Raw genomic sequence first — 21,292 nt, 5'->3', positions numbered from 1 at the left:
ATCTTTATTTTATTGTTTACTTGAACATAATAATTATAGATTAACATTAAAACTCCTTTGCTTTTAGACTAACATGTTATAATTAGCCTCAAAGGTATAATAAAGAACTTCACAATTTGAATGAATTTATAGATGGATGTATGGAGGTTTGGACAATTGACCACATGCACATTCTTATCAAATATTACAAACACAACCCTCCACTTCTATTTGTTTACAAGCAAGAAACAACAAGGATAGTAAAGAAAAGAGAAGTATTAAAGATGGTTAGAACATGAATTTGAACAATTATTAGATTATAAATGTCTAAACAAACACATAAATAGATATATGACCTTTTGGATAGAAGAAAAAATACTAAAAATAATACCATTATCTTTAATATATGAAATTTTTTAATTAACATTTTTTTCCATTAAAGTATTTTTATAATTTTAAAAATAATTTAAACTTTAATTTGGAGAATATGATTTAAGCAATAAAATAATTTTATACTCATAAAAATTCATACACAAGTCATATTATTTGTATATGTTTTGCATTAGTATATAATATTAGCTTATTTTAAATTATACATAATATTATTTTTAAAATTTCTTATTTATACTTACTTCAAATTCTTAGTAGAAATATATTTCTTTCTTTATAAACTTTAATTCTATTTTAAATGTAAAATTATTTATAAAATATATAACATAATCATATCTAAACTAATTTTTGTGTAGTTTTTATTTAATAGTCAATATTTCATTATTTTTATTTTGTGACTTTAATTTTTTAATAATATTAATTATAATTTACTTTATATTTTATGAAATAGATATTTTTTAATATATCATGTTTAAGTGTGAGATAATAGAAACATGTACTATTTTGATCTACTTAAGAATACAAAAAATATAGGCTCAAGTTACAAATATACCTCGAATTGCTATATGCACATCTATTATGTCTATATACACATCCATGACCTTAGATTGGTTGATCTAAATTTCTTCTTTCTTGTCCTAGTACAAGTCTTATCTCCTTCTTTGTTCTATCATAGGTTCCACTCATTTTTTTCCTTGTTTCATGTTGGGATAAAGAAGAAGGGATTTGTATTAGCCAATCAAAGGTCTTGAATGTATTTATAGATATAATAGATGTACACATAACAATTTGGATTATGCTTATAGCCAAAGCTAATATATGTATGTATATATATATATATATATATATATATATATATATAAAGTAAAAACTAAGATTTTAGGCTGTAGTGAAAGCTTCAATTATAAAAAGAGCTATGACTTGATTTTAGATTAATAAACAAAATCAAACATTATAATATTAAGATTTTATATTTAATAATGCATTACTATGAAAAATTGATGCAATAATAACATTAAAGATTTTAAATTAAAAATTAATAAGTATTGAGGACATGAATTTCAAAGAACTAAAAGATCAATATACTCTTTTGTCATTCAAAAATGATTAGATAATCATTCAACGATAGTGTAATATTAAATTAGAATAGCTACTACTAAAGACAAAAAGACTAGAAAATCATAAAATAAGACTAAGGACTAAAAAAGTATTGACAAGAATGAAGAAGGCTTCACTTGTGCTTCTATATATTTCATCTAACTAGGAGCTATATAGTGATGTCTTATAAGACTTTCAACATGTGTTCAATTTGCAAGACACTTTTTTTTAACTTGCAAAGCAAGTTTCTTACATATACGCCATATTATTAGCTTGTATCACAAGCTATCAATACGTATGACACATGACAGATTTATTGGCTAATTTTCTAACTTATCAATCAATTACAAATATATATAAAAACTATCACACATCTATAAAGCTTCTAAAAATTTACTTATATTTATCTTTTATTTTATTTTATTTTATTTTATTTTATTTTATTTTTAAATCTAAGTAAGTATGCATGTTCATGACATTATCTCCCCTCCATCTTCTTATCTCTCCCTTCTTTCCTCTCTCCTTTTAGAGACAAGTCCTACAAAAAACCACAATTATATGTTGAAGAAGTGAAGAATGCAACAAATTGTATTTGCTATATATTTTGATCTTTGTCTTTGAAAGTAATTAATAAATTTTCTAAGCTATTGATAGTATCCCATATCAAGGCAGGAAGAACATCCTATTATTTGATTAATGTTAAAGCCTTCATAACTTCTTTAAATAAAAAATTTAGAACATTGTCAAGAGTCATTTCTACCTCCAATAAAATCTTCAAATATTAAAAGTCTCTTCTAAAGTTTTGAGACCAAATGTATTGTATCTTGTCATCTATTAAAAAAAATTATGTTATTTTTGAAGATCTTCATCTCTATTACAATGTCTTGAAGGCTATCACAATTACAATATTTCATCTAGTAGTCAATAAATGATAGCTCTTAAATTGAATAGTTGATTATAATTTTCATCTTGTTAGTGCCAAAAATACATAAAAGTAACAAACAAAGGTACAAAGTAGAATGTAATTTGTCTTAAAAGATGTTTTTTTTTTTATAACAAAGATTTTTTTTGTTTGTTTGTTTGTTTGTTTGTTTTTTTTTTTTTTTTTTTTTTTTTTTTTTAATTTTGATTTGAAGAATTAAATTGATAAAAAATATGAATTTTTTTTGTAATATTTGTAAGGTTCTACATTGGCTTCTATGTATATTTATTAACATCATATTTATACCAATGAACTAGATATTTCAACCTATTTTGGCACTGTCTTAAATCTAAGACTTTTTCTACCTCATATTCTTGATTATTATTTACTTCTATAAGAAGAAAAGGTATTTGTCATCTTTTTCATATATCTATTGTCTTATATGACTCAAGAAGAAAAATATGGAATACAAGGTAGATCTTCATAGACTTTGGTAAGTGTAATTGATAAGCAATTGGATTAATCTTTTCATAAATAGGAAATAGTCCAAGTCTACAATATTGATTCATCTACTTCATTTATCTATTAATTTGAAGATAAAAAGCCAAAGAGAGCTTTATATCTACTTTTATAATATTAAAAAGTATTTTTTAAAAATCTTTTTACAAATTGAGTCCATCTATTCAATATAATATCCTTGGACAATCCAAAATAGCAATAGGTGTTGTCAAGCAAAAGCTTAGGTATTTCTTCACTTGTGATAAATTTTGTATATAGTACAAAATATACCATCTTAGTAAAATATTTTACTATCAAAAATATAGAATCATGAGAATCTAAGATTAAAAGATCCATGATAAAATCTATAGAAACAAAAGACCATAGTTGTTTAAGAATAGGTAATGGCTGAAGAAGTCTATATAATTGATAGCGAGGAATTTTTGATCTTGAACAAACATTAGATGATTGCACAAAGTCTTTGATTGCCTTCTATATTAAAAGCCACCAAAAATCTCTATATGTTATCTTTAAAGTTTTATTGTATCCAAAATGTCTAATTACTTGAAAGTTGTGAAAACCTTAAAGAATACACTATCATGTATCACCTTCTGGAATATATAAGTGATCCTTGAAATAGAATAGATTATTTTTGAATTCATTCTTAAGAGTATCATAAAACTTTGAAGAATTATTTTAAATATCATGAATAATAGAATCAAAAGATATATTTGATTGAATTTGCTTGAAAAATATTGAATCAATATTAAGTGTTGATTTCTTTGGTTGAAAATGAAAATATTTTGGCTTCAAAAAAATTTCTCTGTGTTGATCAAAAATTATATTTGTTTTTTTAGGTACAAGATAAAAATATATAAAAATAGCATATAATGAATTTTGTTGCTTTCTTAATCAATAAATAACTTTGAAATCAAACCTCCACAAATACTTACTCAAATAGGCTTAATAATATTTAAAAATACATGTTGATATAAAATATTTGAGGTTCTTATGATCTATATTAATGATGATTGGATTGAAAGTGTTTTCTACATAATTATATCATTCTTAAAATGAATCTATAATATCATGAGGTTCTTTGCCATAAATTTCATAGTTGATCTTTATTGGTGAAATTATTTTGTGATAAAAAGCTATTAGATGGAATTTATTGTATGTTTCTATTTGAAGCAATATTGTTCTTACAAAAAAATTTGATGTATTTATTTTTATAAAAATTTCCTTAAAAATATTGATGCAATATAAGATTAGTGTAAAAATAAATGTTGTCTTCAAAGCTTCAAAAGACACTTCAACTTCTTTGCTTTGCTCAAGTTTGTCTTTATATTTAAGACATGTAAAAAGAACTATAACTTGAAAAAAGTTCTTGATGAAGATTCAATAATAATTAATAAATTTCAAAAAATATTTGATATTTCTTATTATTTTTGAGACTTTCCAATCCATGATAGTTTGGAATTTCTTAGGATCCATCATAAGGCCATCATTTAAAATGATATATTCTAAGAAGTCAACTTAAGTAGTGTAAAATACATAATTTTATATCTTGACATATAGTCATATATTTCTAAGTTTTGTAATACATGACAAATGTGAAGTTCATATTTTTTTATATTCTTAAAATAGATTAAAATATTTTTTAAATAACATATGACAAAATCATCTAGAAACTCCCAAAAAACATCATTCATTAGATGTTGAAAAGCAACTTTTACATTTTTGAGTCCAAAAGGCATGACATTTAATTCAAAATGCCCATATCTAGTTCAAAATATAATCTTTCATTCATCTTTTTTTTCTAATTTGTACCAAATTGTATGCTCTTCATAAATCTATTTTTATATAGATCTTTGTTTAATTGAATTGATTAAAATATCTTAAAATAAAAAATAAAGGATACATATTCTTGATGATGATATTCTTGAGTCTTTGATCATTCACATACATTTGAAATGATTTGTCTTTCTTCTTTATAAATCAGATAGAGACACTTACTGAACATTTTGAATGACATAAGAGGTTTTTAGTTAAGTTTTTGTTAACATACTTTTTAAGTGTAATTAACTTGTTTTGTGAAAAGCTATAGATTGATCTAAATGGCAATTGATCCTTTTCTTGAAAATTAATTAAACAATCATAAGGATGATGCTTTAGAAGAATATTTGTATAATTTTTTTCAAAAATATCTTAATAATTTTGATGTTGATTTGAAATGATGCTTATAGTCTTTCCACTATTAGAAATAGATATGACATATATAGCAAAAGGTGATTTTTTTTTTTTTTTTTTTTTTTTTTTTTTTGTAACATGCATGAAAGCTCTTATACCTATCAGTAAGGGTTTGGTTGTATTGAATTTGTAAGTTTTTATCATACTAACAAAATCTTGGATTAAACTATAAGAAAAATCAAGGTTATAAGAAATCTAATTTATTTGAAGATTATACTTCTCAAGCTACAATAATCCCAGAATGATTGAATTGGAAGGAGATTTAATCACATTAAATATGACTAAGCTATTATGACCATTAATTTTTATATCTAAATAAATAGTTTTATAAGTAACATCTCATGACGATAACAAATAACCATTTATTATTACTACAAGCATCGATTTGATTTTCTTGACTAAGAATATTTCATGTTTTTTGACGAAAGCTTTATCTATAAAAACAAGTTGAGGCTCTTAAATCTAATAAGACAAAGACTTTGTAGTTTTTCAATTCTAAACAAACTTCTATCGTAAAAGAAAGAGATGGATCTAAGAAGAATATATGACCTTTATTAGGAATTTTATAAGATTTTAGATGCATAATTCCTATTTATTTTTAGATATATTGTCTTCTTTGGTATCCATATTTTTTATTATATAATTGCATAATTTCTTTGAACAATGTTAATCAATATGCTTAGATTTTAGACAATATAACAAAAAACCTTCTTGACAATATCAAGTCTTTTTTTGCTTAGTATGATGTTTAAAACATACTATATCAATTTATATAGATTCCAATCTTAATGAATAAGCTTTTGTGAACTTAGAAACTATTGCCATCACTTAATTTATATCTCTCCAATCTCATCTTTATTCTTGTCATCTTTCAAAGAATCAATTATCACATGTAATGGCTTAAACAAAAAATTGCTCTAAGAAATTTATTCTTTGCATTGTGAACAATAAATCTTTAATGTTATCTTTTAATTCATATTAAAATTGATTGATAAGGGCCTTATCATTCCAATTCACATCACAAGTAAGATTTTAGAATTTAGTAGCATATATAGTGGATGAATATAATCTTTATTTTAAAGATATAATTTTTATTATTATTACTATTTTTGATTATTTTTTAAAAATATAGCCATAAAAACTTCCAAGAATGAATTTAAATCATAAAAAAGACTTAAATATTTTTCTATCAAAGTTGAAAGCAAGAAGAAGCACTTTTAAAGAAAAGTGCACCTTTGAATCCAACTTGAATAAATCCATCAAAGTATTGAAAAAGATGCAATCTTAGATAGAACTTTACTTATTGTGAAAATCCTCAAAATTTTGATCTTGTGCTATTAAACTTTTCTAAGATACTTATCTCAACTTCTTTCATATTTATAACAGTAAGACTTCTCAAATTTAGTTATAAATTTGATCTACTTGCTTCTCTCAATTATACAACTTCTTGACATTAACTTTGAATTTTATTGTTGATATCTTCCATAAGCATCAAAATACTACTTCTATGGTTGACATTAGAGATATATGAGATTTTCACCTTAAAAGTATTGACAAGGTAATGAATTCTATGATAGTTGTAAATCTATTCTTATTTTTATCAAAAATAGTATCTATTATTTTTTCATCTATAAATAACTCAAATAAATCTAAAAGTTAAATTGAAAGGAGATAATTAATAACCTCTAATATCAAATAAAAGTTTATATATAGAAGGATAATTTACTATTTTTAAGAAAATAATCAATGTGAAAAAACTAAAAGTGAGTTTAAAGGTGGATAGTCTACAATCTTCAAAATACAACAATAAAAAAGAGATAGTCCATTTACTTCTAAAACAAGATAAGAATAACATGTTAGTATTCTTGTCAAACTATCAAGAATATGAATTTCAAAAAAATAAAAGATCAATATATACTTTTTTACTAAAAAAAGACTAGATAATTATTCAAAGATGGTATAATATTAAATTAGAATGGTTCTTGCCATAAAAAAAAGACTAGAAAGACTTGAATAAGATTAATGACTAGAAAGGCATTGATATAAGTGAAAAAGACTTCATTCTTACCTCTATATATACTATCAAACTAAGAGTTACATGAAAACGTTCTATAAGACTTCCAACACTTGTTCAATTTACAAAATATGTGGCTTAACTTGTAAGGCAATTTTTTTATATGCATACCATATAAATAGCTTGTTCCACAAGCTTCTAATACGTACAACATATGAATAACTTGTTGGCCAAGTTTCTAACCTATCAATCAACTACAAATATTTACAAAGCCAAATACATGTCTATAAAGCTTCTAAGAAGCTATGCCATAAGATAGTGTCAAATCTACCTACATTTATTTTCTACCTATTACTTCTTATCTAAATAAATATAGATGTCTATGATAGTAGGTTAGATTCTTTATCTTTGTTGAATTAAGGTTTGCAAAGATAAAGACATATATTATTAGTTTGTAGATTGTTGATCCATTGTCTAAGGAATTAATTACATTTCTTGTCATTTGTGTCAATCATGGTTGAAATCTAATTGTTTATCTTAATAACCATATGTTGTGTTAGGAGCAAGGAGAGGAAGTTAGTCTGTCCTTCCTCTAGTGTGATCCTACAAGGCAAAATGTGGCGTGGTTAAGGCTGTGTGGCGATCAGTGCTGGAGTCTTGTTATTTTCTGGTGGATTAGTTGATCTCGGGTGGTACTGGTTGTTGCAACGGGGGTCCAGAGCTTAGATCCTTGCTGGGTTGTGATTCAAGATTGGCCATTCCGTAGGCAGCATTGCCGTGGTGGTGGTTCTTTTTTATTTTATTTTATTTTTTAGTCGACTTGCAAATTGGTGGAGCAGTCCTTGGCAATCCAGAGCTCCGTTTTTGTGTGGTTGTTGAGGTTGGGTCACTGGATGTTCCCGTCAATGTTCTTCTTCTAAGTAGTGTTGGAGCAGAGCTCAGTGGTTCTGACAACTTGCGGAAAGAGTCAAGCTTGCCGAAGCTACAGCATCATCAACTCCAGAGCAAATTAGGATTTTGGATGAAAAATAATTTGAGGATGAATTTACTTCATAGATGAAGTATATGAATAAATTGTCATTTAAAGATGAATTTTGGTTGATGGATGAATTTTAATTAATATATAATAATAATAATTTAAAATTTTATATAATACTAAAACCATAAAAAAGAAAAAGAATTAAATAGATATTTTATTTTTCAATGTGTAGAATTAGAGTGACTTACAAGTGTGAGTTGTGGTGAAGTTTCTTTGATTAACACTTTGGATGATTTAAGAGGAGTAAAGATTTATTTGATAAAGATTTAAATAATAGCTAAAACTTTTAAATTAACTTAGTTAACTTATTTTTTGTGAATTAGAATAAATTTCCAACTAGTAGAGGTTTATTTAGTTCACAAAGAGATTTGCTAATACTTTGCTCTATTATGTATTAGAAACTTTTATACATTATATAATTGATTTAAACATGTAGATGAACATAGATAAATATTGTAATATCCATTTAATATGTGGATAAAAAAAATATAGCTAAAAATTAAAATAGCACAAAAGATTTGTAAATGAAATTATCTTGAAAGTAGTCAAATAATAGTAATTTTAAGATATTAGATAATTTGATAATTATTTACTTTAATTTTGATGACTTAAAGTGATTTATTTTATTATAAGATATTTTATAGAACTTTAAGTGTATCATTAAAACTATTTCTTTATAAAAATATTTAGCTACTAAGCTATGATTTATACATGTTTTATTACTATATTGATTGGAATTTTTAAAATTCTATTTAAAATATACATAAAAATAATAAAGATGGTTATTTTAATAAAAAAAATATTTTTCAAATTAATTAATTAAATTCAATAGCATGATTATTTCTGAGATTAATATTTATAGAATATTTAAATTTTTCATATATGCAATTTATGACTATTATTATTATTATTTTTAAATTAAAATATTAAGACCTAATGATATAATATCCAAGAAATACTTTTATTCTTTTAAAATTCTTTGATATGAATTCATTTGAATGAATGAAAAATATATATTTGAATATGAAATATATATATATATATATTAAGCTTTTTTGATGCACTAAAATTTAACATTCTTAGATGATTATTTATTATTGTATTAAAAGGGATTATAGAGCTTTTTTGATACTTCATTCTATCAAATTTATACTTTATGATATTAAATTACAAAAATTAAGGTTTATAATTTAATATTCATTAAAATTTTATAAATAAATTATAAATATTAAAAAATATGCATATATTTTAGAAGAATACTAAAGAGACCTATATTTTTACTAAATTTATCCATCATATCATAACTATCATTAAAAAAATATATTATTTCTAAAAACCATTATTAGAATCATAGCCCTTATCACAACCCCCCTTGTTTCCAATCCTCACTTCCTTTATTCTCAACTTTCATTCCAACCTCTTTGTTTCTATCTCCACTTTCTATGTTCATAGCCTTTACTCTTAGCTTCTATCACCAACTCTTATCTCAATTTTGATTTTCTTATAAATAATAAATAAATAAATAAATAATATATATAAATATATATATATATATATATAAATAAATATATAGTATACATTTGGAGACTATGACAATTGAAGTTACAAACTCTACAATACAAAGTTGAAACATAATAGCAGAATGTTGCTAAACTTTGCAAGGTTTGAAATTTATTGTATAATTACATGATTTGACTTCATGTTATGATACTTTAAAAGCTAAGCAATATCCTATGAAGATTGCAAAGACATATTTCAAAGAAACCTTTTGAAAAAGAAGTTGGATTGTACAATTTATACAATAGAGAGGTATTATTGGCATGGTTGCAAATCTAAATCTTGATATGCTCACCTCTTGCTACCATAGACATATATATTTATATACATAAAAGTTCTTATGTACTTATATTTTTCTTAAAAAGAGTACACTATCCTACTTCATAGAAACTTTCATTTGATACTAGAGTTTGTAAATTATCTTCTTTTAATTTGACTTTTAGATTTATTTGAGTTATCTATAGAAGGAAAAATCATGGATGCTACTCTTATTAGAAGTGAGGATAGATTTGTAACTATTACAGATCTTCACAAGCTAGTCAAAATTTTTAGGATAGAAATCTCCTATATCTCTTATACCAACTATGGATGTAGTATTCCAATGCCTATAGAAGAGATCAGCAATAAAGTTCAAAGTATACATTTAGAAGTTGTGCAATTGAAAGAAGTAAGTAAATTGATTTCATAACTAAATATGAGAAGTCTTGTTACTACAAGTATGAGGGAAATAAAGATAAGTATGCCAGAGAAGTTTGATGGAACAAGATTAAAATTTTGAAGATTTTTATAACAAGTAAAGTTCTATCTAAGGTTGTATCATTCTCAATACTTTGACAAATTTACTCAAGTTGGATTCATAGGTACACTTTTTTTTGGAAGTATTTATTTATTTATTTTTATTTTTTATTTTTTTATTTGTATCTTTGATGGAAGAAAAATTCATGTCTTCTCTATGATTTAAATTTATTTTTTGAAGTCTTTTCAACCACATTTGGAAAAAATAATTGAAATAAAATAGTAAAGACCAAATATGTATCTTTACATCAAGTATCATATTCACCTACCATATATGCTAATGAATTCCAAAACCTTACTTGTAATATAGCTTGAAATCACAAGGCCCTTATCAATCAATTTTGATATAGATTAAAAGATAACATTAAAGGTTTATTATTGAGAATGTCAAGAGCACACTTATTAAAGCAATCAATTGCTTAAGCCATTGCATGTGAAAATCGACTCTTTTAAAGACATCAAAAACTGAGATTTGATTTGAAAGATATAAATCAAACCATGGCAATAACTTTTAAGTTCACAAAAGCTTATTCATCAAATCCAAAATCTATGCAAATTGACATGATATGTTTTAAATCTCTTATTAAGCAAGAAAAGACTCAATATTATTGTCTTGTATTTATGCATGATATATAAAAACTACATAAGAACTATGAAATATATTAATTTTTAATTTGTGATTTCTAAATAAATAAAATATTTTAAAAAATAATTAAGAATTAAAATTAATTAATTAATTAAATATTTGATTATAATAAATATTAATAAAAATATTTCTAAAATATCATCTACATATATATATATATATATATATATATATAGATGAATGAATCCTATTAACAAGAAGTATTGTTGTTGTTAGAAATAAAAAACCAAGTTTGTACAAGAAAAAAATGAGATTTAGAATAATTAATTTTTAGAGTGTCCATTTAATATAAAATTTAGTAGATATATTTTTATTAGGTTTATAAATAGATAAAAAAAAATTTATATAAAAAAATTAAAATTTGTAAAACATAGAGATTTAAAGAAGTAGAAGAGGTCAAATAGTAAGCTTATAGGGAGAAGAATTGAGGCTTTGGACATCAAATGGTGATTGGAGCTTGTAGAGGTGGATAGATGTTAAGGTGCTTGAGTAGCACCTAAAAAGTTGTGAGTTTGAAACTCCATAGTGGTACATGAGAGTGAAGGAGAAGGAATATTTTTTAAAAATCTTCAATTAATTTAGTAAAGATATCTAGAGAGTTGGCCCCACAATGCTTATATTAGAAAGATTATGTTGGATGATTTGAGCTCTCAATTATGCTCCAAAATTTAAATTTTTGTTATTTCTTGATTTTATGATAATTAAGCATGTTAAATTAGGATTTATATAATAAAATTTAATTTTACAAAAGTTTTAGAATTGCAACATTTAATGGTATAAATTGTAGTGTAGTTCCTTAAATTTGGTTAATTAGGACCAAAGTAATAAGAATTAGAAAATTAAAATAGTAACTTAGTTAATTTTAATAATTTAGAGGTTGTTAGTCACTATTGTGAGGGTTGATTAAAAGCTTATGAATTCACCTATAATCATTCCACATGATTTAGAATGAGTTAGAATTATAATTTTCTAAAAGATTTAGTGAAGTTTAGCAACGACAGTTTTGAGATTTCTTCCAAATTCAACAAATTCAAGTAACATGGGGGTTTTTTCAATTAATAGAAGCCTTTTTATTGCAATGGTGGCACCGGATTCACCATGTGGGGTGAAGAAAACAAGATCAGCACCTTCTCCTTCAAAATACACGTGGAGCAATGAAATTCTCATTTTGAAGGATTTTATAAGAATTGCCAAGATCCTTATAAGTGAAAACTTTCATAAAAACTGCAATGGAGCATAGATTGAGGCATGTGAGTAGTTGATTTTAGCATAAAAAAGTGTTTTGAATATAATGGTGAAGTTAGATTTATCAAAAGGTGCTTTCTTGACCACTTATAAGAGCCATCAGCCTTAGTAACGAAATTGGCTCTTGAATGAATGAAGGCCATAGATCTACATTAGGGATCTTAGAGATTAAGGGTGGAGATGTGGCCACCCTTCCACAATCTTCCACTCAATTGTATAAGAGTAGCTTGGTTCCCCAAGCCCTCTCTCTCTTTCCTTTTTTGGTAAAGGATAAAGCCATGCCAAATTTTAGCCCTAAATCCTAATTTTAATATTATTTTTGATTTTTAATCTCATTGTAAACTTTTGGTTGTGTATGCATGGATCCAGAGTAGTAAATGATGGTCATTGAGTTTTAAGACATATATCATTGAGGTAGATAGCTCCCTCAGCTTCCCAAATACCCCAAGGGTTTAAGAGCCTCAGATTTCTCTCAATCAATTATTTGATTTTTTGAGTTTTGATGTGAATTATTTTTTGTGGTTGTAGATTTTGGTATTAGCTTTCCAAAAAGGTAAGGATCACTTGATTTTCAGTAAGGATGAAATTTTGGTGGAACTTTGAGTACACGGGGGTCGGCTGCCTTGGCAGTTTAGATCAACTACCTTTGAAAAGGAATTTCTCAGTGCCTCCCAATTGGATTAATGTGAAATTTTGGGAGTAAGTAAATCTTTAAGTTGAGGTTCTAATGGAATAAATTTTACTAAATTTGACGATGAATTGAATTTTTGGATAATTTTCAAGTGGAAAGAGGTTGCTTGCCACGGCAGTCTTAGTCACTCAACTTTGAAGGAGCATTTATCACGGCTTAGGTACTGGATTGAATTTAAATTTATTGGAGCATGAGCGCCTTTAAGTTAAATTTGAAACAAGCTAAAAATCTTTTAATTTGGAGTTAATAGTAGAAAGGAGTTTGTTGCCCTTAATTCTTGGGTGTTATCAAGGTACCTTTGCTTTTATCTCTTTCTAGTCCCACTTTTATTTTTATTTTTACAATAATTTCTAACTATCATATTTCAACTTTTAGATTTTAATTTTAAATTTTTAACTTTTAATCTTTTTTCTTTTAATTTTAACTTTTATTTTTGACTTTACAATTAGCTTTTAACTTTTAACTTTTAACTTTTATTTTAAACTTTTATTTTTATTTTTAACTCAACTTTTAAGATTTTTTGCTTTTACTATGGATTAATGATAATAATTTGATCAATTATCTTTACCATCAATTATTTAAGGAATAATAATTTATAAGTTTCAATCAATTAATTGATTATTCTAATTAATTATAATTTTATAATCACATAAAAATTAGTAATTAAAGATTATATAAATGATCTTGAACAATTCATTGAGATTTAAGTGGAGATCATACAAATAGCCTTGAAGACCATAGTAATTTTATTATTTTATTTTTTATTTTTTATTTTTTATTTTTTTTTCTATTTATATTGGTAATTATTGCTTAGATGGCTTAAAGTTAATTGAATTGCTAACATTAAGATTTAAACCAACTTAAAAATTATACAATTGAGAGTTCTTCCATTCCACCTCTTAAACTTGTTGTAAGGCATCAGTTTCATTAAGTGGTGAAATTTGGGCTCACAGATAATAAGGATACTTGTCGCCTATGGATGAAAATAAGAAATCTCTTTTAATAGTAGTATAATATGTAATTCCTATACCTTCTATATATTTGTCTTCTTAATAGATTGGTATATAGATTCTTTTAAAAAAAAAGAAGCCACAAGTTGATGGTGGTTTAAAATGAGATGGTATCAATCCTCTAAAATCTTCAAATCATTTTATTATTATTATTTTTTAACATAAAAACTCAAATATAAAAATAAATTAGGATTTAAGATTTGAATGTAGGATTTAGAGTTTAAGATTTAGAAATAAAATAGAGTCTAGGATTTGAGAGTAGGATTTAGAATTTAAGGTTTAGAAATAGAATAGTATTTAGGATTTTGATAGAATGACAATCTTCTTGGGAGAGAGATATAAGGACTTTCTAAAAAAAAGAAAACAAATTCTCTCTTAAATTTTTATTTTACAAATGTTTAATGAAGGAGGTTTGTTGATATTAGGGATAAGTGAACTTATAAAAGATTTTTATTTATAGAGTGTTGTGTATATTCTAAAGATACAAGATAATAGAATAATTAGTACTAGTTAGAAGTCTAATATTTTATGAAGGCAAATCCTCTCTATAACAATGTTGTCAAAATTATTTTTGCTTATATTGTGAAGAACCTAAACACATTGCTCAACATTGTCCAAAGAAGTAATGTAATTACAAAATAAGGAGTATGGTTGCCAAAGAAAAAAATATGTCAAAAAACTAGTTTCTCCAACTAAAATAAGGATCATGCCATTGATATCTTATACAACACCTACTAAAGATTCTATTATTTTTTTAAATCCTTCACTTTATTTTATAATAGAAATTTTTTTAGGACCAAAAAATCACAAAAACTTAATCTTGTTAGAGTTAGAAGCCTTAGCTTGACTCAAATAGATGGAGAGACATAACACTTTTGGTTACATGACCTTAGAAGAAATTTTTGATGTTTAGTGATTTTATTGAATATAAGAACAATTCTTAATGGTCTTACAAACATTTTATTTGAAGGAAGTTATGAAGGCCTCAACTATGATCAAATAATATGATAGTCTTTCCACTTTAGAATAGGACATTGTTGATGGTTGAAAGGATCTATTAACTACCTTCAAAAGAAATAAAGATCAAAGTATGTGATAAATACAATATACAACATGTTGAACTTCTTCAACATATGATGATTGCTCCTTGTAAAGCTCGTCTTTAGAAGGGGAGATAATGTCACAAACATACATATTTATTTAGATAAGAAGTACTAAATAGAAAGTAAATATAGGTAGATTTGAAATTATCTTGTAGCAAGGTTCTTTGTATGCTTCTATATGCATTCACTAATATCAAATTTACACCATTGAACAAGATATTTTAACCTATTTTGGTAGTGCTTTGAATCAAACACTTCTTCAATCTTATATTCTTGGTTATTATTTACTTTTATAAGAATAGGTGGTATTTGTTATTTTTTTATTTTATCTATTGACTTATATGGCTCAAAAAAAGATACATGAAATATGAGATAGATCTTCATAAATTCTAATAGGTACAATTGGTAAGTAATTAAAATAATCTATTCACATATATAAAAAATTCCAGGTCTACAATAATCCAACTTCTAACAAGTTCAAATAGTCTTAATATGACAAAAAAATAACCATATCTTATTACTAATATGAAATTAAGTTTGTTCTTTGCAATAAGAATCTATACTTATCTTTTGTTATTCTTGAGTTTTTTATAATTTACCTTCATTGTTTTATGTAGCTCAAATAAATGATTTGCCAAATCTATTATCATAAGATTATCAATTTTTAAAAAGTCAAAATCATCAAGTCATGGATGATAATCATATTTAATAAAAAATATAATTATTGCATAGAAGAATGTATTATGTTATTATAAAAGAAAACTTTGTCAATGATAAAAGAATTATCTAATTAATTTTTTAGTAGCTAATTGTACATCTCAAATACTACTCCAAAATTTAGTTTAAGTGCTACAATTGTCCATCAATTTGAAGACAAATATTTGAAGATATTTTTATATTTATTATTAAAATCTTTAAAAGAGTTTATTAAAATCTTGATATAAATTGAATCCTCCTATCTAATATAATATCCTTGTACAATCCATAATATCAATAAATATTATCAAAGAAAAGTTTAGTTATTTTTTTTATTTATAATAGATTTTATATATAGTATAAAATATGCCATCTAAGTAAAATAAAATATTACTATAAATATAAAATTATACAAATCTGAGAGTAAAAGATCCATGATAAAATTCATAGAAATAGAAGACCAAGATTGGATTGAAATGGATAATGGTTGAAAAAATTTATAAGATTACTGATGAAGAGTTTTTGATTTAGAACAAACATCACATGATTGTACAAAGTCTTTAATTGCCTTGTAGATTTGAAGCCACTAAAAATCTCTAGATATTATCTTTATATATTTTTTGTATAATAGGGTATGGATAAGAAGGTTGTATTATTCTGACATAAAAATATGTAGTTGGAGTTGTTTTTAAGAAGCTTCTAGAATTGAGATTAAGATAGTGGTTTATATGGGATCCACCATAGAATCTTCTAAAAAGGCTTAGGATGATTATCATGGTAGAACCCACCTCTAAAACCTTCTAAAAAGGTGATTATCTTGATAGGATCCACCATTAAGGACATTTTAGAAAGTTCTAGAATAGTTGAAAAAAATATGAATAGGACTGATTAAGGTTGTTTGAGACATTTGGTTAGCTATGGCTTTAGACTCTTTTTCTTACTAAAGTTTGGTTTTCCTCTTCCATTCTATTTGATTCTTTTTGGTTTACTATTGATACCACAAAAAAAATAATTATTGGTACAAAAACAATTTTATTTTTATTATCAAAAGTTAGACCATCAGATCAGAGATTTTTTGAAATGTCAAAGTTCAAAAACCAATAAATCACAATAGATTCACAATCTTGAAGGCTACTAAGTTGATAAAGAAGTAGAGCAAAAAAACGAGGCTCTTCAATAAAGGTATCAAAGGCCAGTATTAGAGATAGTTATTATTTCTTAATGACAAATGGCATGGCCTTGAACAACTATCAAAAGAATCAATTAGTGTGTCTAACGGATTGACTAAGAACATAACCACGTTGAGTGCTTGTGGATTGCGGCCCTATGAAAAATTGCATCTCAATAGCAATTATCAATTGACTTTGGATTAAAAAAAAGGTGATTAAAAATATATATATATATATATATCTTACATATGATTGAGAGAAGGTGTTGAGTGAGAAAAGTGAAGAAGAAATCCTAAGGCTAAGTAATATATATGCTTTGAAAGAGAAGTTTAGAGTAATAAAGTTTAGATATGATGTTATTCTTGGTATGCCAGAGTTAGAAGTGGAAAATAAATATGTCGATTGGCTAATAAGGACAATCTCTTTCAAAGATAGAAGACACACAATGATTCTTTGTGCCCATGAGTTAAGTAGGATAACAAAACAATCTATAATTAAGAATTTATTTATAGAAATGATCTTTATAAAGAAGAAAATATGGCATAAGCAATCGATATATGTGGTGGTTCCAAATCTTGTTTCAATGGTAGGAAAGACAGACAAAAAAGTAGAAGGAGTAGAACAATTCATACATAAATATTAGAATATCTTTCCAACTAATTAACCTAGTAGCATACTACTTGATTTAGATACCCCCTTCCAAATAGAACTAATGCTTGGGACCAAACCGACTAGTCAATTAATTTGTCAACTGGTACGAAATGAACTTAAAGAGTTACGAAAGTCATTAGATGAGCTATTAAAAAAATGCCTCATTTGAGAAAGCATGTCATCATAGGAAGCACTTATAGTCTTTGCATCTAAAAAAAAATGGTGGACTTTGACTTTACATCGATTATTGAAGCATCAATAAGAAAACTACTAAGAATACATATTTACTTCTACATGTTGATGATCTCTTTTAGCAACTTCGAGGTGCAACTATCTCAAGCAAATTAGACCTTCAGAGTGATTATTAGTAGATCCCTACTACTAAGGAGGATATAGAAAAGATGACATTTTAAATGTGCTATGGAAATTTTCAATAGCTTGTATTACCTTTCGGTCTCACCAATGCTCTAGCTTCTTTTACAGATCAAATGAACAGATTATTTTGAGACCTTTTAGACAAGTATGTGGTTGTTTTCATTAATGATATACTGGTCTATAGTAAAATCCCTCAGGATCATAAACAACATCTATATGAAGTATTGTATCGACTATGTGATAGTTGATTCTATTACAAGCAATCAAAGTATGAACTTTGGAAGTTGGAAGTCATTTGTTTGGAGCATGTGGTGTCTTCCAAAGGTATGTACATGGAATATGATAAGGTAAAAGTAGTGGAAGATTGGCCAATTTTCAAAGATGCTTTTGAAGTCTGCTCATTTTTAGGCCTTATTAGATATTATTACTATTTTATTTTATATATATTGATGCCTCATTAACAAGCTTATTAGAGAAAAGTACTTTATTTGAATAGATATTGGAATAACAAAGTGCCTTTGATAGGTTGAAGAAGGTATTCATTACTGCTCTAATATTGCAACCCTTTGTTTTCAACCTTCCTTGTACACTTCACATTGATGCTTCTAATTTTTCTATTAGAATGGTCTTTCAACAAGACTTTGATAGGGGCCTTCAACTTATGGCATATAAATCACGCAAGCTTAGAAGAGCAAAGTGCAATTACTCCGCATGTAATCGAGAGTATTTAATGATTGTGTATGCCACAAAGATGTGATGACTCTATCTATTAGAAAGCGAGTGATTGTTCAGACCAACCATTGATCCTTAATACATAATTTAGATCTAAAAAATATGAAATCACAACATCATCATTGAAAAAAAAAATACAACTTTTTGATATTCAGCTTGAGTACAAGTAAAGGTGACAACATATTATGCCAAGCAACTTATCAAGGACATCAAACTTGAAGGCTGAATTAAGAAGTAAGGTAAAAATCGCTATTATAATTAGTGTTATCTCAAATCTAATCAAAGAGGTAGAATAGAGGAAATCTATACATTGAGATGCTTATTTCAAGATGGTTACCAATTGACTGAAGGTAGATAATATATTGTATCAAGATTACAGTCTTAGTGGTGGCTTACTCTATTTCAAGAAACAAATTTATGTACCTAATAATACTATACTTTGAACTCTCATATTTTAAGAAGGACATAGCATCCCAATATTTAGACACTTAAGGCAAAAAAAGACTCTAAAATAGATCTCAAGGACATGATTTTGGATAGATTTGGATCATGATGTTTGATCTTTTGTATGTCCTTGCAAATCATGCCAATATAAGAAGGCATGCAATGCAACATCTTTTGAACTATTGCAGTCGATTCCACTACTTATAGCATGTTAGAAGCAAGTGACTATGGACCTCATTACATATTTATTGTAGAAGCCTTATAATCACACTACGGTTGCTATCTTTATGGACTGACTCTTGAAGCAACTTCACTTGGATGTAATGAGCTTTGATATTGATGCTCCAATATTTACATGAGTCTTCTTCGACTCTATCTTTTGACACTATAGATTAATTCATGTCATCATTTCAAATCAAGATCTATATTTTACAGGGAGTTTTTAGCAAGTCTTGTTCAAGCTACTAGGCACATGACTTACTATATCTATGGCCTTCTATCTTCAAACGTATGGACAAATGGAGCGTACAAATTGAATCTTAGAGGATATATTATAGGCATTTGTAGTAGTGTACTATAGCGAGCAAGATGAATATTTGATGCCTTTAATGTTTGCTTATAATAATAGTATTCAAGCAAGTACCAATTATTCATAATTCTTCCTTAATACTAGTTAGCATCCGATTATGCTACCAATTTTTTATTGTCTCATCAATACCAACAATCCAATAACAAAGGAGTTAATATAACAGCTTTTAATGGCCTTACAAGAGGCACGATAATATCTTCTTACTGCATAAAATTGATAAAAGTAATATATGGATAACCATCGATAATACAAGATCTTTCAAGATGGTAAGCAAGTATTACTTTTCAATACCAATCTTACACTTGTTATATCAATTCAAGCCTTTAAGCTAACACTTTGATGGCTTGTACCTTTTGGCATTTTTGCAATAATTTTTGATGTTGCAAATTGCCTTGAGCTTCTGCCATATATTCAGGTCTAATTGATCTTTTATATTTTAGAGCTCAAGAAATTTCATATTGAACCAAGGTGCTTTTCAATGTGACACCAATTGCCACCACTACCATTGGTTGAGATTAATGACTAATAGGAGTATGAAGTGGATAATATTTTGGAGCATTGCTACCTTCATTGTAGCAATGGACATCTGCAACTTTAGTACAAAGTTATTCCATTGACGATGCAACATGAGAACTTGCACAAAATCTCATTGATTATCAAGAAACCATTTAAAAATACAATTGGAAGAAAAATGGGGAAATTTTGTATTAGTGGAGTGGAATTAGTTTTATCAAGGCATGGATAGGATAGTGGTATTATTTGCACATAAAGATATGTAATTGGAGTTGTTTTTAAGAAGCTTCTAGAATTGAAGTTAAAATAGTGGTTCATTTAGAATCCACCATAGAATCTTTTAGAAAGGCTTAAGATGATTATTATGATAGAATCCATCTTTAAAACCTTCTAGAAGGATAATTATTTTAATATGATCCACCATTAAGGATATTTTAGAAAGTTCCAAGATAATTGAATAAAATATAAATAGAATTGATTAAGGCCATTTGAGATATTTGATCAAGTATAGCTTCAAATTCTTTTTTTTACTAAATTTAGATTTTCTTGTTCCATTCTATTTTGTTTTATTTGATTTTGTTTGATTTTGTTTGATTCTATTTTCTTTTATTTAGTCTTGTCTTTCATGTTCCATTCCATTTAGTTGCTTTTAATTTTATTCTAATGTGCTTAATCTTATGTTGTATTGAAATCTTTGTTCTAATGGATTTGATAAGATTTTAGTCTTTAAAATATCGAGTCCTATCTCATGTTGTATCTAAAATACCTGGTTGTTGGAAAGTTGTGACAAGCTTGAAGAACATGTAATTATACTTTGCCTTTTGGAATCAATAATTTTCCTTAAAAATAAAGTAGATTATTCTTAAATTCAAACTTAGAAGTATCA

The sequence above is a fragment of the Physcomitrium patens genome, chromosome 24 (genome assembly GCF_059467195.1).
Source record: "Physcomitrium patens ecotype Gransden chromosome 24, ASM5946719v1, whole genome shotgun sequence".
Classification (NCBI taxonomy): domain Eukaryota; kingdom Viridiplantae; phylum Streptophyta; class Bryopsida; order Funariales; family Funariaceae; genus Physcomitrium; species Physcomitrium patens.
This window is presented reverse-complemented; position numbering follows the sequence as displayed.